The 23,213-nt window shown below is 35.4% G+C and overlaps 1 long non-coding RNA gene across 1 annotated transcript in view; it reads left to right on the forward strand.

Moving 5' to 3' along the window:
• LOC102752915 overlaps nt 1-22,220 on the forward strand; it is a 48,986-nt gene extending 26,766 nt beyond the window's left edge. Inside the window, exons 5-6 of the long non-coding RNA XR_001512836.1 lie at nt 1,912-2,116; nt 22,027-22,220. This is a non-coding gene — a long non-coding RNA (uncharacterized LOC102752915). The remainder of the gene's footprint in view (nt 1-1,911; nt 2,117-22,026) is intronic.
• The last annotated feature ends 993 nt before the right edge of the window (nt 22,221-23,213 follow it).

Consider the following 23,213-nt stretch of genomic DNA (forward strand, 5'->3'; position numbering starts at 1 on the left):
CTAAGTTGGTTTTGTCCTTGACCTTGTGCCACAGCACACTTTTGTCATTGCAACACTTCTTACTGCTTTCTTCTTTTGCTTTTGTGGACTCTGACTCATTTCTTAATATCAGTGTAATCACAAAGGGCAAAGAATATCTTACTTCCAGAGATAGCTATGTATATATAATTTCTAAGAATTCCTGAAACCATAATTTTCCCCTCCCATCTCTGTGTTGGTAGGATTTAAGAAACCTTTTTATTTTTCTAGGATGAAAGTATTTTGCTCTGTAGTTTGGGAATCCCTAATTATCTTAACCCCATGGAATATATCTTACATTGCATCTAAAACATTGATCTTTTTAGCATTTTAGGCTAGATAGACCAAGTACAGTTACTTTGGACCCTTCATTACAGGAACATCTTCATGTGAAAATAAAACATAAATTTAGGGTATGTACCATGGTTTATTAATATACTGCACTATAATTGCAATTTTCACAAGTAGTGATAACCATTTTGGTCCCTTGCAGTGGTTCTCAACCTTCTGGCCCTTTAAATACAGTTCCTCATGCTGTGACCCAACCATAAAGTTATTTTCGTTGCTACTTCATAACTGTAATGTTGCTACTGTTATGAATCGTAATGTAAATATCTGATATGCAGGATGGTCTTAGGCAACCCCTGTAAAAGGGTCATTTGACCGCCTTGCAACACACAGGTTGAGAACCGCTGCTTTAGGGGGTCAAATATATAGAATTCCTATGTAAAATGCACTTCAGAATTGCATTTTAACTTTTCACCAAATTCTTTCATCCCAGGAAGACCTACTAATTTGTTGATGAATATAACTTTGTCATGCTGTATATTACTCTTTTTTTCAATTCTGCAGTGCACAATTGTTGCTGGTGCTTAAAATTTCAATGGGGAAAAATAACGTTTAGTAAATATGATGTTGGTTTAATGGCTTACTATGCAGATGAAGCTTTTTTCCTGATCAATTGAATGTTTCACTACCAGAAATGTTGTTTTATCATTTTATAGGAATGTTATGCATGTTACCTAATATGCATTTAAATTTTAGTAAAATCATTTTATGCATTTGGGTGTATAACTACCTATTGATCTATTGATTGATAGATTTATACTTCTATATGATTCCAGTGGACTGACTTTTTTCAAGAGAATATTTGTATTAGGACCTAAAGATAAATGTCTACCTCTCAATCCAAAGTTGCATGGATGATACTTAGCTGAGATGCCCAAGTTAGTTTCTCACATTATTCTATATAAGCATGATTTGAATTTATGTGTGAGCATATGTTCTTGATGAAAAGGGGGCAGCTGGAGGCAATAATGTCAGAATACCACTTGCATGGGTTGAAGTAAGGCTACTTAGCTATGACGCTGGCTCCTCTGGGTAACAATCTGCCCATCGATAAGGTAGCACAGAGGTGGGAAAGAAAATACAAAGGCATCTGGAAAATGAACTCTGATAGATTTTTATAAAATTTTCCTTAAATTTCTAATCTCTAATATCCTTAACACGGGGATTGAAGTCTTCCCTATTGTGACTTTGCACATACTGTTTGAACTCGAACCCTTAGAACTATATGTCTGAGAGCTGAACGTGTTCTTGGTCCCAAATCACTCCTGTCACTGCTCGGAAAGCAATGCAAGACAATAAGTAGTATTCACCTGATTGCTTTCCTGCTCCAAGACAGCTGGTGACACGTGTCTCCCTGATAACCGGGAGCTTCAGATCTAAGGCAGGGATAAAGGGAAGCTCGGAGCTCGAAGAATCTAAATTTGACAGCCGATGGCTGAGGAGAGGGTCAGCAGGGATAGAATCTGTGACATGTATAAGAAAGGAACAAAATTTATCTGCTCTGGTTGCAATGATTAGATGTCTCTTTGTCGGGCTTCCTTACAGCGGATGACTGATTGTACCCGCCAGCTGGCTAATATCATAATTAACAAAGTTGCTACTACGTTGGCAAAGTTTAATCGAAAAATTTGCCAGTGATATGATGGCATTGTCACAAAGATCACAAGGGACACGGAGCCCACTTCTGCTCAAGGTGGAACGGCAAAGGTGTGTATGCAAGCGGAGAAATCGCAAACTTGTTCAGCCAAAGGTCGGTTTCTTTCCTAATTCTACATCCTGGGAGTTCTTTTAAGATTGTTTTGTGTGAGGGTTGGTGGATTCTATTTTGTTGCATGACCAAAATGATTTGTAGAAAAGATCCATAAGCTCCTTGTGTATGTAAGGCATATTTTCTGAGAGCTTTGGTGGTGTATTTGTCCCCAAATCTGGAAATTCAGAAATATAACGAGATAAGTTTTCGATGCTGAGCGTTTTGCCTGTTGTTGTGTCTGGCTGATCTTTATCAGGTTTCAAAATAATGATTTGGTAACAAATGTCAATTGAACATTTATATTGTGTAGCGTTGGATTTATTTTCAACAATGTAAAAGCCCTGCGCTGCCTCATTCTATCGTGTCAACCTAGTTACAGGAGCAAAAAGGAAAGCGAGCATAGTCATGGGAGATATAGAGGTTCTATTTCAGCTTCCAGAAATGCTCAAAGTGGGGGATGGAAGGGCTGAAATCTTGATTTTAATTAAACAAAGTGATTGGGGCTTTTTACATTTAGAGAGACCGGTATTTCTTGAAATGATGTGCTATTCCCCCAGTGCCAGTCTGACCATTGACTGTTTTACCTATATTTTCTTTTCACTGTGATTTGCTCTGATTGATTGAATATTCAAACTCCCGAGAGTTTCCCAAATGATAGCCATCACATATTGCTGATGGATGAACATGAATACCGGTGAAGAGGGACATGTGCCTCTGTGTACATGCCTGCGCGCTGCCTCCGAGTGCGGAGGCAGGAAGGCATCTCAAAAAATATGCAGAAGGCAAAGTTTGGCTTATTTATGCTGTGTCACACCACTGCTGTAATACCAAGGCAATCAATTTGCTATATAACTGAAGGCAGACGTTAAGGTTCTTTTATTTTCCCTATGTGGTCATCCAGGCCACTATATAATGGCAAAACACACACACATACACACACACACACACACACACACACACACACCAATTCAGTTTTTGCCTGTTATTCTTTGTCTTTTGTGTTAATAGCAGTGTTCAAACATCATGAAATAACATTTTGGAAACAAATTAATTTATAGCATGTATATTTTTTATCAGCCCATTTAAACTTACTCATGGGTTTCATTCCTAACCGTGGGAGACTAGTAGTTTGTGTGTAGTTATTTTGAAATTTGACAATAAAATTTTATATTCTCAAATTTTAAAAGTGAATCATGTAATGATTACAAATTTTAGAGTCTTTAAGTGTCCAGGTACCTTCCTAAAAGCCACTTATTGAAATTTTGCTGAACATTTGACTTACATTTTTAATCTTTTCTGAAACTGAATGATGTTAATAAAAAAAGCTGAAAGTGAAGCTTTCAATAAATATGTGATTATATTCCCAGACATCATTTTTTAGAGGAGAATGTTAGTCTCATAACAGAAACCCTCTTTTATTTTTCTTTGACTTTACATCTCGTTCCTCCTAATATTTAGTACATAATAAGCACACAATTTGTATTTATTGAGTAAATGAATGACATTGTCTTTCTGCTGCTATTCAAATATGGTTAACATTTGCTTCCTCCAAACCAATAATAACTTTTGTGTGTGGTAAACATTATAGACAGAAACAAGTAGATGAATGATATAATCACAGACAATAAGGAGGATTAAGTTTCTAAAATAATAAAATGTTGTTTTAACCTAAACCTCCATACTGTTTTGTGTAATTGAGATTTGCTATTATATCAACTCAGTTGGAGTAGCAGAGGTCTATGAGGATTAGAAAGGGCTAGGAAAGTGGTTCACAGCTAATGCACCCGCTCCTTTAAACAGGATTATCTCCTGAGATGTGTAGAAATGAACTCTTGTCAGAGTTTCAAAGGAATTAATATTTTTGGTAAAATGTGCTAATGTAAAGAGTTAGAAGATTAGTAGTGCATAATGAAAGCAATGCATTCTTACGCATGGAAATAGGAATGTAATAAACGTCCTGCAGGTGATTGGGGCTGCAGCAATTTTATTGAAGATTAAAGTTTGATTGACCTTTGTTAGGGTGATTAACCCTTCTGAAATTAAAAGCCAGAGCTGAATTATTCTGGCCAATTTAAATGCAAACATTGAGCAGGTCGTATGTCATTCAAATAATAATAATAAAAAACCCTCCTATTTTAATTTTCAATTTTGCACATCTCAATGGGATGCTGTTTGGAAGGATCATAGCTCTGGCAAGAGCATCTCTGTGGCAGAGAATATAGAATAACGTTTAGATAATTAAGAGCATATGGAAAGAGTCCCAGGCATCACTCCCTCCATTCAAAATATCAAAACCACCATCCTCACAAAAACAGGGAATCTGAAAGCAGACTGCACATACCGAAAATGCATAATCTCATTAGAAAACAATCTAAGAATATCCTGAAAAGGTTGGGAATAAATAACATTCTAATCCAATGCCAACACCCAAGCTGCATATCATATCCGTGCTTAATCTGTATGCTGTCTCCTAAGAGTGAAGCTGTTCATAAGAGGGGATTGCTTCTGATGTCTGGAATTTCATTGCCCATGATCTCTGATAGTCGATGGATATATTCAGTATTTCCATTAAGTTAAAAAATGTCATAGGAGGAGCAAACGCTAGTTATTTACAGAGCCATTTAATGGTTTGGTTTTATTTTTCTTCATTAAATTTTCTTGAAGCCTTTGAAAAGTTGCATATTCACATGGCTTCAAAAGACTGTTTCCATTTTTCATAACATATTACATTTTCTTTATTGCTAAGTCAGTGAATATTTTTAGGTTTAGGTTCCCTTTTATGTGTCTGCGGACTATTAAAATGATAATAAAGGCTCTCTCTTCATTCCATATGTAATTTATTTCTCTCTCTTTTCATCAAAGAATTCACTCTGAATGTGTCGAGGTAGAAAAGTCCAAGGTATTATAATATAAAAATTAAGAAGCCCCAGGTGCTACAGTTTATTTTGTGCAAGCTTTTCATGTACTCTTTTAACATTCTTTTCAAAGACAGGTTTCTACTCCGGGCCTATGAAGAAAGTCAAAGATGAAAAACTTGTGATAGACTGATCTTATTCAGCCAGCCCAGGTAGTGGCATTCTCCAGAGAGCTGGATAATACCTTGCAGTATAGATTAATAACATGTTTAACTAAGATCTGTTTGCTATAAGGATAATTTCCTCATTCTTAATTGTGGGGCTAGAATTTAACCTCAAATTGTCAACAGATACATTGTTCTGTACCTGCCTGATAAAGTAGAGATTTTCTGCTTTAGCTTTGGTACATTGAACTGCCAGACTTAAAAAAACACCCTGTTGTTCCATGATGATACTAGTTTTCTTATTAAAGATAATCTTCACTAAAAGGTAAACACAACTGCTAAATTAAATCTCTAAAATAAGCACTATTAATTCTTCAGATATAATTCAATAATCATCTCTGATATGATTATTCTTATTTTACCTCTTACCAGAACTAAATGAAAATCATTTTTGGCATTAAACCATATTGAAAATTCAACATGCTCTAAGCACCAAAAGCTAATGTGCCGAACTACTGACAACAGACATCCTTTTCTGGGTTTCTGTTAATTATCAGCAATTTTTTCCATAGGAAAAAATCATGGCTTGAGAAGGGGAAATTCATATTGTCTTAAGAGTGTAGAAAAATGAATTGGTGAAAGAGCAAAGACAAATAAGATTATATTTTGTTAAATTCCCAAATCCAATCATTTGTTTTGCTTTAGTGTGCTTGGAAGACATTTTTATTTCTTTATTGCCTTTGTTTCTGGCTATCTGTCCCCTCTGATCCATCCAGTTTCAGATCTGATATTTTCCCCTTATAGCTGTGAAGTGACATTTTCTGCCATTAAACAAGTCAAAATTAATCTGTTTGATATTTTTATGACCTCATATTTTGGTCGGAGTCCTGTTTAAAAAGCAGGCAGCTTTAAAGAAATGACTAATAGTGTTGTTTTATTCATTGCATATTGTTTGTGAATCAACAATTGAATTCCACTAAAACTTTAGGGTAAGCTGACCATAAGCAATTTTATTGTGTGGGGCTAAAGAGAGCTAATTGAGAAATTCAAAGATTTTCAGAGTTTTTCAAATCATTAACAGTCAGAAAGTAATCACATGAACTTTTCAAGATAGTATTCTCTTTAATTCTAGAATAAAAAGGAGTTGAGTAATTTTGGTTGAGTGAATTATTTATTGTGATTTGTTTGACAGAATAATAAAAGTACTCTAGAGACAATAAAAGTGCTCCATTGTTACATTTCCAGCTAATTGTGAAGGTTCGTTCCCTAGAATTAGTTTTCAAGTGAATTGGAAGCCTACCAAAGGTAGTGTAGTGATGCATGGCTTATTGATGCATTCACGATATTTCTATGAAAATGATCACATCACCTCTACATATTATTTTAGATCCCAGAGAACTGCTTAGTAAGATAACTTTGACTAAAATTCATTTAGTATATTTCTAAAGTCATCACTGACAGACCTTTATTCAGTTTGAAGAGGTATTTATTGACCATCTTCTATGTTCCAGGTATTCCTTCCAACCCAGTGAGGTGGGTGTCTGACACGTTTTATGGGCCCCAAACTGAGGCTCAGGACGGGGAGTGATTTGCCAGAAGTGAGACAGCCAGTCAGTGGCACAGCCTAAGTGGGAAGCTGGTCCTGTATTTCAAGACCTTCTTCACCAAGGCTATCATTGTGAGACTTATAGCATTCCAGTGTCCTAAAACTTGGTGACTAGGAGCACAGGATTTTTAGATGAATTAAAACACTTACTCTAGACCAGTGGTTCTCAACCTTCCTAATGCCGCGACCCTTTAATACAGTTCCTCATGTTGTGGTGACCACCAACCATAAAATTATTTTTGTTGCTACTTCATAACTGTAATTTTGCTACTGTTATGAATCATAATGTAAATATCTGATATGCAGGATGTATTTTCATTGTTACAAATTGAACATAATTAAAGCATAGTGATTAATCACAAAAACAATATGTAATTATATATGTGTTTTCCGATGGTCTTAGACGACCCTTGTGAAAGGATCGTTCGACCCCCAAAGGGGATGCGACCCACAGGTTGAGAACCGCTGCTCTAGACGAATAAATTTACTGAAATGAAGGAAATTAAATGAATTACCTCTCTCCTGATTGAGATCTGAGGAAGAAAGAGAGAAGTGGTTTAGAATTCCAGAGACTATCCTGGCAGCTTCATCCTGTTATCTGGCAGCTTCATCCACTGAACTTTACTTAGATGACTTATTCATGGAGACCAGAAATTGTCCTCCCAAATATTTATCATTTAGTTCATTAAAAAACAGTCATTAGGATCTTTTAAAAATGTCTTTAAGATGTATGTGCTTACCTACCTTCCATTTAAGATTTATAGAAGAATTTTACTTAACAGCATCAAAATCAGAGGTACCTTTGTCCACCCCCATATACTTTAATTGGCTGAGTAGTTTGACAATCCATTGATAAATGTGCCTCCATGTTTATAAGTCTGTTAGATTTCTGTATTATAGGGAATTATTTATAACCAATGTGTTTAAAGGAATATGTGGGGAAGATGTTTTTTTTGTTGTTGTTGTTTTTGTATATATTTTATTGATTTTTTACAGAGAGGAAGGGAGAGAGAGTTAGAAACATCGATGAGAGAGAAACATCAATCAGCTGCCTCCTGCACATCTCCTACTGGGGATGTGCCCACAACCCAGGTACAAGCCCTTGACCGGAATCGAACCTGGGACCTTTCAGTCTGCAGGCCGACGCTCTATCCACTGAGCCAAACCGGTTTCGGCGGGGAAGATGTTTTTAATTAACATAAACATACAAGTTGTACGGGATTACAACAATATGCAAAAAAAGACATCGTGCTAATTGGCAAAATAATTTTGGTTCTCATTTCTTGATTTTTATGAGAACAAAATAGTTAACCAGTGGGCCAAAAAGTAAACCTCTACAAAATTAGCCTAGGAGGTCCAAAAAGTTTGGAATTGATAGATAAATTTTCACTTGGACACAGGGTCCATCTTTTGAAAGTTGATTTATTTGGTCTGTAAACTCTCTGAGCTTCGGCCAGAGAAGTGTGATAGATCTAAATCCATTTCTGTATTTCTGTATTTACCCATAGAACCTAGAAGAGTGTCTGATACATGGTGAGTACTAAAGAAATGTTTGTCAAATTATATTGAAAGGGACTATTACCATTAAAATAAAGTTAGAGAAACTGGACTCTACCTTACAAAGGTCTGGTATTTGCATTAAGAAATAAATCTAAGCTTCAAAGTCTGAAAAGCTAAAGAAGTTGAGATATATACATATACAGAAAAGTAGGTAGATGCAGTTATGGATATGGATATAGCTATAGATAATATTCTTATTCATTCTTCAGAATGCTTTTTAAAATGGTCCCATTTTTTCTTTTACTCTAGGCCTGTCAGTCTCGCCCAGAATCATTCATTAGTCACTAGTTAATCACTTACAACTTACTGATAGTTTAACTAGTTTTTATGACTTGATTAGAATATTTAATCAAAATAATCCAATTGGGTTTTGTTTGGAGAAAAACAGGGAAAATAATTCATAGTATTCACTTTGAAATGAATAAAAATGTAACTAAAGGGCACTATGTAGAATCAGGGAAGTTTAGGAATATTTGCAGGATAATAAGAAATTACTATTATGAGTCTTAACTGAAAATGAGAGTCCTTTGCAGCTGAGAAAATTAATATCTAGTAAAAAAACAAGACACACCAAGAACATCTTCCCTAGATGCGGAGCAAGATAGAAGAGCAAATTTGACCATCTCTTCTCATGATATATATACTTGGGAATTCATTAACTGTTTGAGTCCTGCATGATAATGATTAAACCCTGAGGCAGATGTGAATCAACTTTAGTATGTGGAAACACTGAGGAAAACATTTATGAAAAATATGATCCAATTTCTGAAAATATAAACCAATTAAAGTTTGAGGTTTAATTTAGGAATTTTCACTCTGTCTGCATGATGTATATATTAATGATAATTTCTCTCCCCTTGTTCTGCATCTTTATAAGCAAAAGAGATCTTTACTTATTGGCATATTACTAAAAAATCTAGCTTTTCTCCAAAATTACACATTTTTTGGCATAAATGGGCCTAATTACCTGAATTCAGTTTTGATTAGCAGTGTTAATTGATGCAGCTGTGGATGGTATCTGTTTACCTAAATTACCATGTGCAAACAGCAATATGTCTGGAAGTGAATATGCTGAACTGAAAATACTAATTAGCTAAGACGGATTGTTATTCAAGTCACATTGTGGAGCTTTCTAATGAAAGCCCGGATGTGTCAGGGTTTTATGATATTCAGACAGAAATGTCTATATTACATATGATTTCTAAATTTAATTCATAAGAACAGATGGGATGTCAGCCAGGGTTCTTCTGCCTTATTCCAGTATAATGTGAATATTTTACTCAATTGGAGATATATTCATATGTGTTTTTTTGTAAGAAGCTTGTGATGTGCTTTGACAACATGCCAGCCCTGCACATTCAGACTCATCTATTTCTTGACCAATATATATCCCAGGTTCTAGCCACCTCCTGTCCCAAAGATGAAGATAAACCACCCTGCCAGCTTAATCACATCAACTAGCTAATTTAATCAAATCCAATAGCAGGAAGGTTCGTTAAACAGACAGCTTACACTGAGTAGTATTTTATGGGTGTTTTCTTTTTGCATTTCAAATTAATAATAATAAAGTTTGATCATATAATTCTTAAGAATCAATGAAGAACTCAAGGTCTGAAAGATTGCCTTTAGATGGTCTCATCTTTAACCATTTAAAAATAGATAGCAATGCAGTGCTTATTTTAAAGTACCCAGTTTTAAAGCGATATAGTCTTTTCTGTGTCTTTGGTTCCCATTAACTTTGTTCTGAAGCATGACCTGCTTTGCTTAAGATTTCTCTCCAAAGAAAGCATTAATCTTTTACCATCTGCTCTGGCACTCAACACTCATTAATAGCAAAGTGACTTAGAGGTACCCAAAGATTATAGTAAAGATCTTTCACATCATATAGAAAAGGAATAATGGACCCATCTTCCCTTTCTCAAGAGGCTGAATAACTATGCTTAATGCATAATAAGTCTCTTCTTCCCAAAGGCTGTGAAAATAAGGCCTCTTGACTCAAACTTAAGAGTTTAAGATTCCTTATTAAATATTTTAAGATGCCATGAGCAAAATGGGAATAATTTCCATGATGCAAATTTTAACATAATTATAGTTTGGCATATTTAATTTAGGTTTAAGTGAGAATTATAATTACCAAAAATTGGATTATATCAATTATGCTAATTTCTATCCCCAAAGTTTTGTGTAATTTGGGATCCCTAAGATAGGTTTAAATCCAGCAAAACTACAATAGAATCTAATACTAAAATTAAGAAATTTGTTGAAAATGACTCTTTACATCTTGGCTACAGAAATGCTCAAGTACTGTTAACTCACCAGGAAAACATGAAGTGCTAGAGATAGCTTAAATCAAAATGGGTAAAAGGGACATTAAATCCTGCTTGGACCGTTTGTGTCCTATTTTCTATATCGATACCAATTGTAGCATATTATTGCTATTTGCTGTCTGTTCAATGAAGCTAGTCCCAGTTTTTTAAAAAAATAAATTTTATGTTATAGTGCTGATTATTTAATAATATGATTTGAAAAGTCACCTTTACAATTGTCTTGCCTTGATTATCATTTTAGTGTTAGTCCTTTCAAATATGCTTACTGTAAAATTCCTTTATTCTTGTAATTTCTTTATCCTTGAAAAATTTGGAAGGTTTTCTTTCTCCGTGGCAGTTTGCTGAATGCTCTGCAGACAGTCTGAGTTCACTGTTATAGAAACAAAACGTGTGTGTGTGTGTACACATACATTCATAAAATCACCTAAGCATAGAGTTGAATTTAGACACTAGAGTCAGCCAATCAGTTTGATTGTTGACTGTGTTTACGTTCTGTGCTGCTGGATCCACTAAAACAACTGCTAAATAAATGTCAGTCTGTTTTCAGAGCATAGATAAAAGAAGACAAATCTCCACCATAAAGTTCAGCTATCTATTCCATTCAGAGTGACGTCCGGGGCCCTCTTTTCTCACCATGAGATTCTCTAAGTATTTTAGAGATTCTTTTTGTCTTCATGTGTAGATGTGAAATTGTTTTGTGTCACAATTTTTTAAATAATCTTTCTTGACACATGATCATTTCTACACAGTAAACCTTCAAATGGGAAAAGAAGTCAGTGATGTGAAATGGCGTTAAAGGGTTTTTATCAGACATTCCAATGAATTGTCTTCAGGCAAATCACATAACTTTAGTGTGCAAATTAGTTAATTTTAAGAAAAAATATAGCTATCTGATTTATAAAGGATTTATCGCTGTGCCCAAGGTTCATTGGATCTGTAAATGAAGTGTATGAATCTTTTCTTTGAACTCTAATTGGCATGTGGGCGAAGCGGGTCAGATTGAGTTAAAGGCTGAAGGACATAATCCTTTGAAAAATTTTTGATTTAGTTTTATTACTTCTAAGTACTGCTAATGTATTCTAAAATTAATTTGACTCTTGGACTTCTTCCTATATGCTGATTTCTTTCAAAAAGGTAGACTGTAGGCTCCCTGAGGGATATCTTTTATTTCTTTGTCAAACCTTCCCCTTTGCCTTCACCTAGTTTCCTCAATGAGAAGTGGTGTGCACCCATTAGGAGCTCTCACGATGATTCTTGACAAATAATAATGGCCATTGAACCCATTTATAACTCTTAGTAACCTATATTACAGGATACTGTGTGTTACCTGATCTAGGGTCTGTAAACCCTCTGAAGACATTTTTAAAAATATAAAGCTTCTGGTTATGTTAAAAAAAAGTTGTATATTTTTAATCACTTTATGTTCTGGGCAAAGGAACCCTAACATTTCACAAAGGATAAGATTCATTTGAACTTGCTTCCTAAACCATGTAACATATGCTACTCTTGAATTAATGCAAATTTCAAATGAACGTGATTGGAATTGGTAAGCAAAGCTTTGTAGACAGGCAGATGTAAATGCATATTTTGCCTCTGTTATTTGCAAGCAGTGTGACCTTAGGTATTTTCTTAATTCTTTTGGGCCTTAGTTTACCCATCTGCAAAAGAGAGTTAATAGTACCTGCATAGAGTGTTATTATGGTGAATATACTATGTAATGTATATAAACACCTTAACCCAATGCCTACTATCAAGTTGACACTTAATATATAATTCATATAATTGCTGTATAAAATACAGTGGCTCTGCATAAAAAACCAATACAGGCAACTAGAGAATTTTTGAATATAGCATTTAACTCAAAAGTTTAGATAGTAAAGTGATATGAATTTCCCACCAGTAAATATAAGTCCATTTTCCCCAAGTAACTATGTGTGTATGTGTGTACATACATGTAAACATATCATTTACATAAGAATGAAATTAAACACCTGCCTTCTCAAGATATGTGGTCTGCAGACATCTGGCTTTTGTTATTTTCTAATAATTTCTTACAGCTATGTAACATTCATAGCTCAAAAATAATTCTTTACACATTATCATATGTAATCCTTGCAGTAACAAGATAGGGCAGGTGACATTCCATTTTTCTTTGCAGTGAGGTTTGCAGAAATGTTAAGTGACTTACCTAATGTTTTACTACAGTGAGGGACAGGGAAGAAATGAAAGCAGGAGAATACACTCTGAATCATTTTAAAGACTGTTTAGAAAAAAGAAGCTGATAATGTTTCTCCATGCATTATAGGCAAAAAGAACATCCTCAGTGACTATTACTGCATTTAAGTATAGAGCCCAGTAATGAGTATATTATGAGATCCAGGACATTATTCAGGTTTTCACAGGAGGAGTGGAATTTGTTTCTCCTCAACAAGCATTTATGAAGATATTCTGACTCATTGCATTATTCTCAATGGTTACACATTGTCATTTTTACTATTATTACTAGAGTTTATGTGGAAATGGGTTAGCCCATATTTGGAAAAGCCGGGACCAGGAACTTGGGTCTCTTTTAGGATTAGACAAAGGCTCAGAAGTCTAAACGTGGACACAAGTCTAGGGATTTCTTAAGAAATTAGCACCTAAAGCCAGATTTCAGAAAAGTCCATTCTGATAGTCACAGGAGAGGGCAAATGACCCAAGGAAACCATTGCATCCATTTATAATTTATTATGTTGAGTAAAAATATTTCACTGATTCATGCAGTATCATGAAAATTACTGTAGGTATATAGAAAGTGTAAGATGTAATGCCTACAAGGATTTTAAATAACTATCCTTTTATAGCAACAACAATATAGTTTAATTGGCAAATTATTCATCACTTAATTTTAAGGACATTAAGTATTGCATTTATTCATTCATGTATTTATTCAACAAACCTTTCTCCTGCCCTGCACTGGGTAGTGGGATTCAAATGTGGTCTTTGAAATAAAATGATCTGGGTATAGGTCAGTGGTTGTCCACTAACTAAAGGCAGAACAAAGTATTTGAATCTTCAGCTTGCTTACCTAAAAAAGTAGGTTTGATCATAATAAGAATGATATGGTGATTTACAATATTTGTAAGGCACCACTCACTGTGCAGGGTACACACAAGTGCTATTATTTCATGGAAATAAACACTCCTCCACTGGAGAGACGTAAGAGTAGACTGGAGATCCACATACCTAGAGCAACTAGGGAATTCTATGGCATAAATAAGTACAATCTAAACTGTCTATACTCCATAGGTGATGACAAAAAATAGATATAGGAAAAGTCTTAGAGAAAGGGAAAACAGTAGCAAAAATACTTTCCAAGCAGTGTGGTGTCTACATTCTAGCCATGCCTTTGTTCAGTATATGTAGCCTGATGAGCATCTCCGTGGAGACCGCTGTTAATTTGGGAACCTACATCTGTGCAATTTAAATAGGACCAGTGCCCAGACCCAAAAACACATGGAACACGATTTTCCTATTCAGTATGATTGAATAGGATAACATCCATCCCTGGGCTGTGATTCATGAACTACATGGACCTAATTGACGCAGGGTTGTTACCTTTTCAAATAGCACGCATGGAAGAGTTTCGGTGTATTTGGACTTGTTCAGGGTTCTTATGTCCAGAAATTCCAAATTAGATTTTTTGTCATTAGTTTGTCAAGCTTGTCTTAAGCCCACTTAATGAGGTCTGCCGGTGGAATGCCTTTTATGTTCCATGGCCTTTATGTTTAGTCTCAGCTACTCTCAACTGTGGCTGAGAAGTTAATGAAGTTACCACAGTGCTTGCTTGTCTGCGGCTTTTGAAACACACCTCGTATGTGTTTGGGTATTTAAATTCTGTTTTCCAGCTTTTAGGGTTTATATCCTCGCGGTGCATTCAAGTGCTATGGAAATAAGACCAGATGGATATGACAACCAGCCACTCGGGAAATTACATACACATTACATTTCAGAAAACCAGAGTACATATGTCTATCTGGATGCGCTCATATGCCGGATTATTTCTGTTGCATCCAAATGGTTGGGATTTCAGTGAAACCGTTACCTAGAATGTCAGCTAGAGGAATTCCTTTCAGAGGAAAAGCATGGCCTGCAGTGAGCGGTTTTGTCAAACATGCTGAATATGGGGACAGAGAAAAGGTCACTGCTTTTCTCAACCTCTCTTTCGTTTTCTCCATCATATTCATCATTACTGATATTACATTATACATTTGTTCAGTGTATCATTCCTCTAGAATGTAAACTCTATAAGGACAGGTGATTTTGTTGCCTTGTTTAATACTGCATGGTGCTTAGCACATAATAAACCCGCTGTGTGTGATAATGAATACACTGGATATGACTAGCTAAGTAAATGGTATTTAATTCCTCTTTGTGCTATTGGTAAGCAAAGCTTTGTAACAGGCAGATGTAAAAGCATATTTTGCCTCTTATTTGCAAGCAACAGGGAGATTTTCCACTTAATTGATCATGATGATAATCATGCCTAATGTTTACTATATGTCAGGCACTGTTCTGAGCATGCTCAAAAACCTTTGGTGTGGGGGGGTTATTATTCTCCCTATTTTATGGTTGGGGAATCTGAAGCACAATACTTGGACATAAGGGATCCCAAATCCAAAGCCACAAGCCTACTTTTCTACCTCTCACCTGTTATTATATAACATGGCTTCCAGGGTTTAAAAATAAATAATCTCAGGGATGTATCTACCTTTTTAATTAGCAAAAGTCATCACATAACAATGATCCATGAATTCTGTGCTGTATTTTTTTTTAAGTTTTATTGCTTAAAGTATTACAAAGGGTATTACATATATCTCCTTTTTTCCCCCACCCTTGACAATCCCCTGGCTGTATTTTTAAATATGCTGTTCACTTCAACCTGGTGGTGCAAGGGCAATTACTCCCATTTCACTCTGCTAAGTAGGAATCTGAAGAGGCAATCACTTTTCCTATTTTCTATTACTCTCTTCATTGATTTGTCTACCTACTTGCTCTTCTGTGGAAAAGGGAAAAGAAGACAGACTAGATGATAAATGCTAGCTAAAATGTTGTGTTAATACTGCCCAAAGCATATTGTCAAGCTGGATGGAAAAATTGGTATTAGGGACTCTTCCTTGGCTTACTCATGGTTCCTCAGGTTTCATTCTTACTAACATGCATAGTGATAGAAGGTTTAAATTTAGATTTGAAGTAAAAACATATTATAGAACTTTGAGCCACAAATGTGCCTGCCCAATAGGGTCTTGTTAAGCCAATATCAAAGATTAGTTTCTATACTTCAGAATAGATCTCCATAGTGGTGTAGGCTTTGCCCACGGTGAGTGCCAGAAGAAATAGAGAAGCCAAAATAGAACTGTAAATTCTCTGCAAATTGGTGAGAATCAACTCCAGATACATAGGTATTCAGGGAGTGGACGTATATGTAATGTAATTGATGGCTGATAAATCTTCAGAAGAGTGGCACTGTTTTCAGGGACTCATTTGTGTCCTGGGGAATGGTTTTCCATAGCCAGAGGGACCATACCATCACTAGAATTGGGAATTACTTCATCACCTGAATGTTTTCCTGAAATCTTTCCTATTATTCATCCACACAACAGTATTATTTTAGCAATTCATTTCTGTGATGTTTCCTCCTATCGGTTCAGGTGCCCAAATCAATCTTCCTGCAGCATCTTTTCTTCTCCTGAATTTATAAGTTCCATAAAATCCCATTTAGAAATGAAATAGCTTCATTTTGGGCTCACATAATCCTATTGAATTCTTTTATATAATATGTATTTATATGCAATGCACTCTTATATCACCTAATACAGTAGGATATAAATTCCTTCATCTACTAATTGAATGAGATAATTCATGCAAAATGTTTAACGATACTAGTACATGGTAAACACAGACTCACACACACAAATCTCAATAAATGGCATCTATTATTAAGCATTGATCACCTGTAAATATATTCAAATACATTAGGATAAAGTTGGAGAAATCAATTTTTCACAAGACCTTTTGGATAAGACCACGATTATTCCCATTTGGGGTCAGATAAACAAAGTTATATGTTTATATTAAACTAGAGGCCCAATGCACAAAATTTGTGCATGGGTATGGTCTCTAAGCCTGGCCAGCGGTCAGGGATAATCTGCGAGGTGACCAGTGGGGCGATTAGGGCACCCACTGACACCCGCCTTGGCTGGCTTGGGGCCTGTGGGCTGAGGGCAGCTCCTGCTTTGAGTGTCTGCTCCCTGGTGGTCAGTGCACATCATAGTGACCGGTCATTCCCCCGTTCAGTCGATTTGCATATTAGGCTTTTATTATATAGGATTATTCTTTTGGACTTTGTAGTCATACTATCTCTAGTCTGTTTCCCCATAACTTTCCTTTCATATATTATGAAATCAGCTGGTTTACATCTAACAATCATCATCATAAGAGTATCTCCAAAAACCACTATCGATATTTACAGAGTATTTTATAGTTTATAAGACACTTCCCTTACATTTTCTTCTTTCTCCAACCCTTCATAGTTGTCATTGCAAGTAAAGAGAACACAAATCATGTTATTAATATAGGATGGATCTAAGATTAAGAGTCTGATTTTCAGATGGCACATCTTAAAAATAAATGTGCAATTATTAGTTCAGCAGAGTACTTTTAATAACACCTGCAGGTATGTCCCACCTTCAGAAAACAAATTTTGGAAAGGACTTTTTTTAACTAATGTTATTGAACCTGACCTGAATGAATGTAGACATTCTCTCTTGTATCTGTTCCCCTTTCCCTGCTTAGTGACTTTGGAAAGGGTTCTCAGACATTGGCTTCTAGGTACCTCACCTCTTCTAGCAGATGGAAAGGGAAGTAGGTAACCCAGGTTATGGGGCCAGGAATAATTGCTTTTTAATCAGGATTTTAATATTGCAAGGCCAGAGTATAGCAGATTATGAGAATTTTTTGGAGTAGCTTTCGATTTCCAACAAAATTGAAAGGAAGGTACAGAGATTTCCCATGCACTTCCTGCCCTCACACATGCATAGCCTCTCTTATTATCAACATCACTCACCAGAATGGTACATTTATTACAAAGGATGAGCCTACATTTACACATCATAATCGCCCAAAGCCCATAATTTTCAAATTTACAATAGAGTTCACTCTTGATGTTGTACACTCTATGGGTTTGGACAAATGTATAATGACATATATTCATCATCATAATGTCAAGCAGAACATTTTACTGCCCTAAAAATTATTGTGCTCTGCCTATTCATCTCTCTCTGCCACCAATCCCTGGTAACCATTGATGTGTGATGTGTGTGTGTGTGTGTGTCCAGAGTTTTGCCTTTTCCAGAATATCATATAGTCAGAATCAAACAGTATGTAGACTTTTAAGATTAGCTTCTTTCACTTTGTAATATCTATGTGAGGTTCCTCTGTGTCTTTTCATGGTTTGATAGAGTTTTTCTTTTTAGCACTGAATAATATTCTGTTGTCTGGATGTACCACAGTTTATTTATTCATTAACCTACTGACCCTGGTTGCTCAGGTCATGGAATTTGATGAGAAAAAAAAATTCTAAGGATGAACAATCTGCTCATTAATTTTTCTAACATAGCAACGTTATTAGGATTCCACATAAATATTCCTCAACAGTTTCAGAGCTGAAGAAGAAATGGATGGGGCATGGTTTTTACAAATTATTTGTGTCATTGAATAGTATGAGAAATGGGAATATGACTGTTTCTTGTTTAAACAACAATTCACCAGGTGACAAAACATCCCAGATACAGGAAAGGCTTATCTGTAGGTGCCATATTGAGTGCTTAGTCATTGCAGACACAAAAGGAAATAGGAAATGGAAGAGGTTGATTTATGTAACATTGAAAGGGATGCCCCTCAATCATTATCAGTTAACTATTGTTATTTTTTCCATCTGTTGGAGTCAAAAAATAACTCTTCCCACTCCTTAAGTTCTTCTGGCTGGGCTAATAATCATATTAACATGATACAGATTAACAAGAGAAAATATCCAAAATTTATTGGGGATATGCTTATAGGGGTTCTGTAAGATATGAGACTGCAAGACACATTGGGCAGTTGAGGTTTATACATTATTCAGGACAAAGGAGAGGGAGGCAAGGGTATGGGATTTCAAAGGCAAAGCAGGCAATTCACAGGTAGATGAGAAAAAGCAAACATGTGGACAACAAATTTTTGCTGATACACCCAGAAACAGTGTGACACAGGGAATCCAGCAAATAGTTTTGTTAGATTTGTCCCCATTTGCCACATTTAGTTTACATTTGGTGATGTTCCCTTTCTTTAAAGTAGGTTTTTCTACCTGAATTCCTCTAGGCAGGTAACGGGAGGTGGGTCAAATGTTCTTTCTCAGTCTTTTGTTTCTTAATAACCAGTTTGAAGTTAATATCCCCAAAGGCAAATTTGAGGGTAACAAAACTTTGGTCCATATCACATCATATATCCTGAATTTGGATGTCATCTTCATCCTTGAAGAGCTTTTATCTTAGCTAGATGAACATTGCTGTTTTTGTTGGCTTGTTTTCTTAATCATTGAGAATATCTGAAAACTACTAATGTGTGTGTGTAGAGGAGATTTAATCTCTTACATCTATGTTTTTAGTGAAGGTAATGTTAGTGTCAAAGTAAATTTTTGTGACTTTGACTATTTTGTGGCAGTAGAAGTAAAGGATAATATATTTTGACCAGGTGTAAAACAACTGTACGTTCTACCAACTGAATTTTAAAAATAACCAATGGAGGTTGACCTGAAAGGTTTCTTTTTATCGAGTTCTAATAGACTTTACTATCTGAAAGCAAAAACTTTGGGAAGAATAGTTTGGGAAATGAATGAAACAGAAAGATTTCAGAGTTTGTCCAGTGCCTGGCTACTCACCTTGAATAATTTTAACTCCTGAAAACATCTGGCCATCATTAGCTTTAGGAGACCCTGTAAGAAGTCAGAATATTTTTATGGGAACAAATTAATAGGGCCTTAAATCCTTTTTGGATTGTAGAAGAGGACCTGTTTTACTTTACCAGATGACCCATAGAGCTTTGAGAATACCTGTTGTATACATATGTATTTATTTGTTTGTGAAACTAGCCTTTTCCCCTCACAGCCAGAAGGTGTCATTCTCAGGTAGCATGCAAGCTATCAAAATATTTTTAAATCCCAGAAGCCAAAAAAACACTAGCTTTCTAAACATTAAAAAAGAAAAAAAAAACACAAAAATACACTGGTCTTCAAGATTTATGTTTTGAAAGTTTTAAAAGAATTCATTAGAAAGGGAGCGAGAAGGAATATTGGTTTCACTTATTTATGCATTCATTGCCTGAAAATAATGTCTATCTCAGAATGTATGGTCACTGAGTTAAGTTTAAGAAGAAAAGGTGAAATACACAAGGTGAAATACTTTAAGAAGTTTAAGAAGAAAAGGTGAAATACTTTCTCATGAACATGCTGATTACATACTCAGTTAGGTAGCATATTTGTCCAGAAAACTTGTATGTGAGGGTTTTTCTTTCTTAGTCCCCACCCTCATCCCCAGTCTCATAACTCTGTGTCAGCAACATGCTAGGTACTGATGAGACAATATAAACAGTTCAAAAATTGATGGGTACTCTTTGCTAGACATGTAATTGTTGACATAAAAGCAGGTATTAGGTACTAAAGAGCAGGTTCAAGACCTGTGTTCCACAGAAAGAGAATGAAGTGACATAAACCAAGTTGGAGTTTCAAATCTCTACAGAATTCAGTATTTTGTACTGAATATGTTCTTTCCCATTTTACATACCAAGAGACCAAAACACACATTTGTGGAGTAACTAAGTGGCACCAAACAAAAGTTCGAAGTTGAAAACAACTTGAGAAAATCAAATGGTATTATTGGCTAAGAACCTGTTCTTATTTGTTCTAAATGCTGTATTGATAGCCATTAAAAATAACTAAATATTAAAAGAATCAAAATAATGTAGATGTGTCCAGACTGTGTTTGGAGATTCCAAATTGGTTCGTTTAAGGAACTTACCTGTGTCAGATACTTTAACTATGTTTGATAATCCTTACTTTGTTTGAATCATCTAAAATATTCATGAATTTCTGTCAGTTGCCACAAAGTTAAAATTAAACCCCTGCTCTTGGCTTCATGAGACAAAATATTTCTATAAGGATCTTTATTTTCTTGACCTTATTATTTCCAGTGCAATTTATATTAGCATCTTCGTAATTACATTACACCAGGGATCCAGAACAAAACATCATATTTTGTGGTATCTCTCCTTAATAAATGTCTTTGGGCCATATATTCATCCAGGTGCATGCAAAGTAGGGGTAGAAAGTAGGCTTGCCAAATCCCAGAATCTCCAAATTATGGCATTTTCACTAACACCATTGAGGAATGTGCATTGATCTACTTTATTGAGCACCTACTAAATTTCAGGAGGTTTATACACAGGGTGGGGTAAAAATAGGTTTACAGTTGTGAGTATGCGAAACACGGAGTTTATTCTTGTATTATTATTTATCATATAATTTTCCATACAAACAACTCTAAACCTACTTTTGCCCCACCTGGTATATAACTTCTAATTGTCACAACCCAGAAAAGTAGACACTATGACTATTTTGTAGAAAACTGAAATTAATTATGTTTAATGAACTTTTCCAAGGTTATGCAGATCAGATTTTTAAATGAGGGTTGACTTCAAAGACCATATTCTTCCAATCACACCACAGCATGCCAACTTACTACCTTGAGAGACTGTACTAATTTGAAATATAAAATGAATCAATGGTGTTCATGGTCCATTTTTAACAAATGCTAAGCCCACTTTTCAACTGAGACTCCTCAGTCCTCTTGGTAGTTGAATTACCAAGCCCAGCATTTCTTGTGCCATCTTGGGAAAGATAGAAAGTTAGGTGATGGGAGAAAAAGAGAATATTAGATCTGTTTACTTGGTGGTGGCTCTTAGAGGAAGAGAAAGGAAGAAACTTGTTTTCTTGCTGATTTTTCTGTTTAAAAGAGAACAAGGGTATGTGGGGAGTGGGAAAGAGGTAAAGGGCAAATAAAGAATATTGATATGGTGGTAATGAGCAATGAAGAGTTGGTTTGGGGGCGTGTATTTCTCCAACTCCCTGGTCATTCTACCTTTCACTGAATGAGAATATTCCATTTGGCTTTCAGGCTAGGGTTGTCATGTGAGAAGTGTACATTAATTTTATATTTTCTCATAACTTTCTTTTGGGGATAAGCATTTTGGTTTTCTGCTGTTTATTATTTCAGAGGCATCTATATGCTAATATGTTTATGCTAATTATTTTCATGTTTCCCCTCAGGTTATGCTTCATATCACCCACCAGGGAGGATCATTGCTCATGAAAACTTTTAAATTTGATTTTGAAAATTATTCAGAAAAATTTAAGCGATGCTCTCTTCCAATGTAAGAAAGAATATGCTCTGGAGATTCTTATAATTCAAAGAAAATGGATTGGTAGAGCATTTGAGTTCTCATGCTGCCAAAATCCTCTTGAGCAGGTACACAAAGCATTTAACATTGTGACATCAAAATGTTGGAAGAATAATTAAAATATTAATTTAATAATAGGTTTTCAGAAATTGCTAAATTTCAATGTTTGATCCAGAGAGAAGAAAGGAAAGGCTATTTTCATTCTCCACAGCTTCTGAGTTGTGTTAATTGCTTCTATTGCTATGAATACTATGTTTTAATTGTATGTCATTGTTCCTTAGCATCACTTCTAGAAAGTTAATTCTAATAATATTGATGTTTGAATCTGATTTTCTGCTTACAAGATAAATGAGGTAAAAGAAGAACTTCATAATAAGCTAGCTTAATGGTTTCTTCCAGCTTTTTTATTACAGGGACATATTTTTTGAGATTGTTATTTGTTTTGAGAGTAGGTTCCAATTTAAAAAATTAGAAGTTAGCCAATTGCCCTGTCTTAAAACTATTTTTTCCAGGCATCTTCTTTGGAAGATAACCAAGACTAAAAAGCTGATTTTGCACCATGAGATATTAAAACTTAGATCACTTTGGGGGGTTTTTACATTTCTCCCTTTTGTTCCCAAGCATCTCAGGGGTGCAAAGAAAAGGCCCCCATTTCATGGTCATCCCTATTGTTTTTTGTCCTGCTTGGTGCTTAAGAAAATCAAGGAATCAGAAGCACGGGAGGATTCATACTCCAGACTTAAGTTCATCATGGGTTCTGGCCTCCTCCTTACCTCTTCCTCTCTCCACTTTTCAGTAGCTGCACCTAGTCTCATTTCTAATCTTTAAATGCTCCCACTTTTCAAACTCAACAGTGCTTCACTCTGCAAGAAGTGCAGCCCAGATGATACTATTTCCCCTCTCAGCTCATTGTAATGCCTCTTGAGTTCCAAGGCAGCTTTGACAGTAGGAGAGTTAACATCCGGGGCTGGAAGAAAGGTCTTCTGAAAGGGCGCCTGACCAAAAAAAAAAAACAACAACAACAAAAAAACTAGGTTCTTCTAGCTTAGACAGGTT

Source organism: Myotis davidii, unplaced genomic scaffold, assembly GCF_000327345.1.
Source record: "Myotis davidii unplaced genomic scaffold, ASM32734v1 scaffold13, whole genome shotgun sequence".
NCBI lineage: Eukaryota > Metazoa > Chordata > Mammalia > Chiroptera > Vespertilionidae > Myotis > Myotis davidii.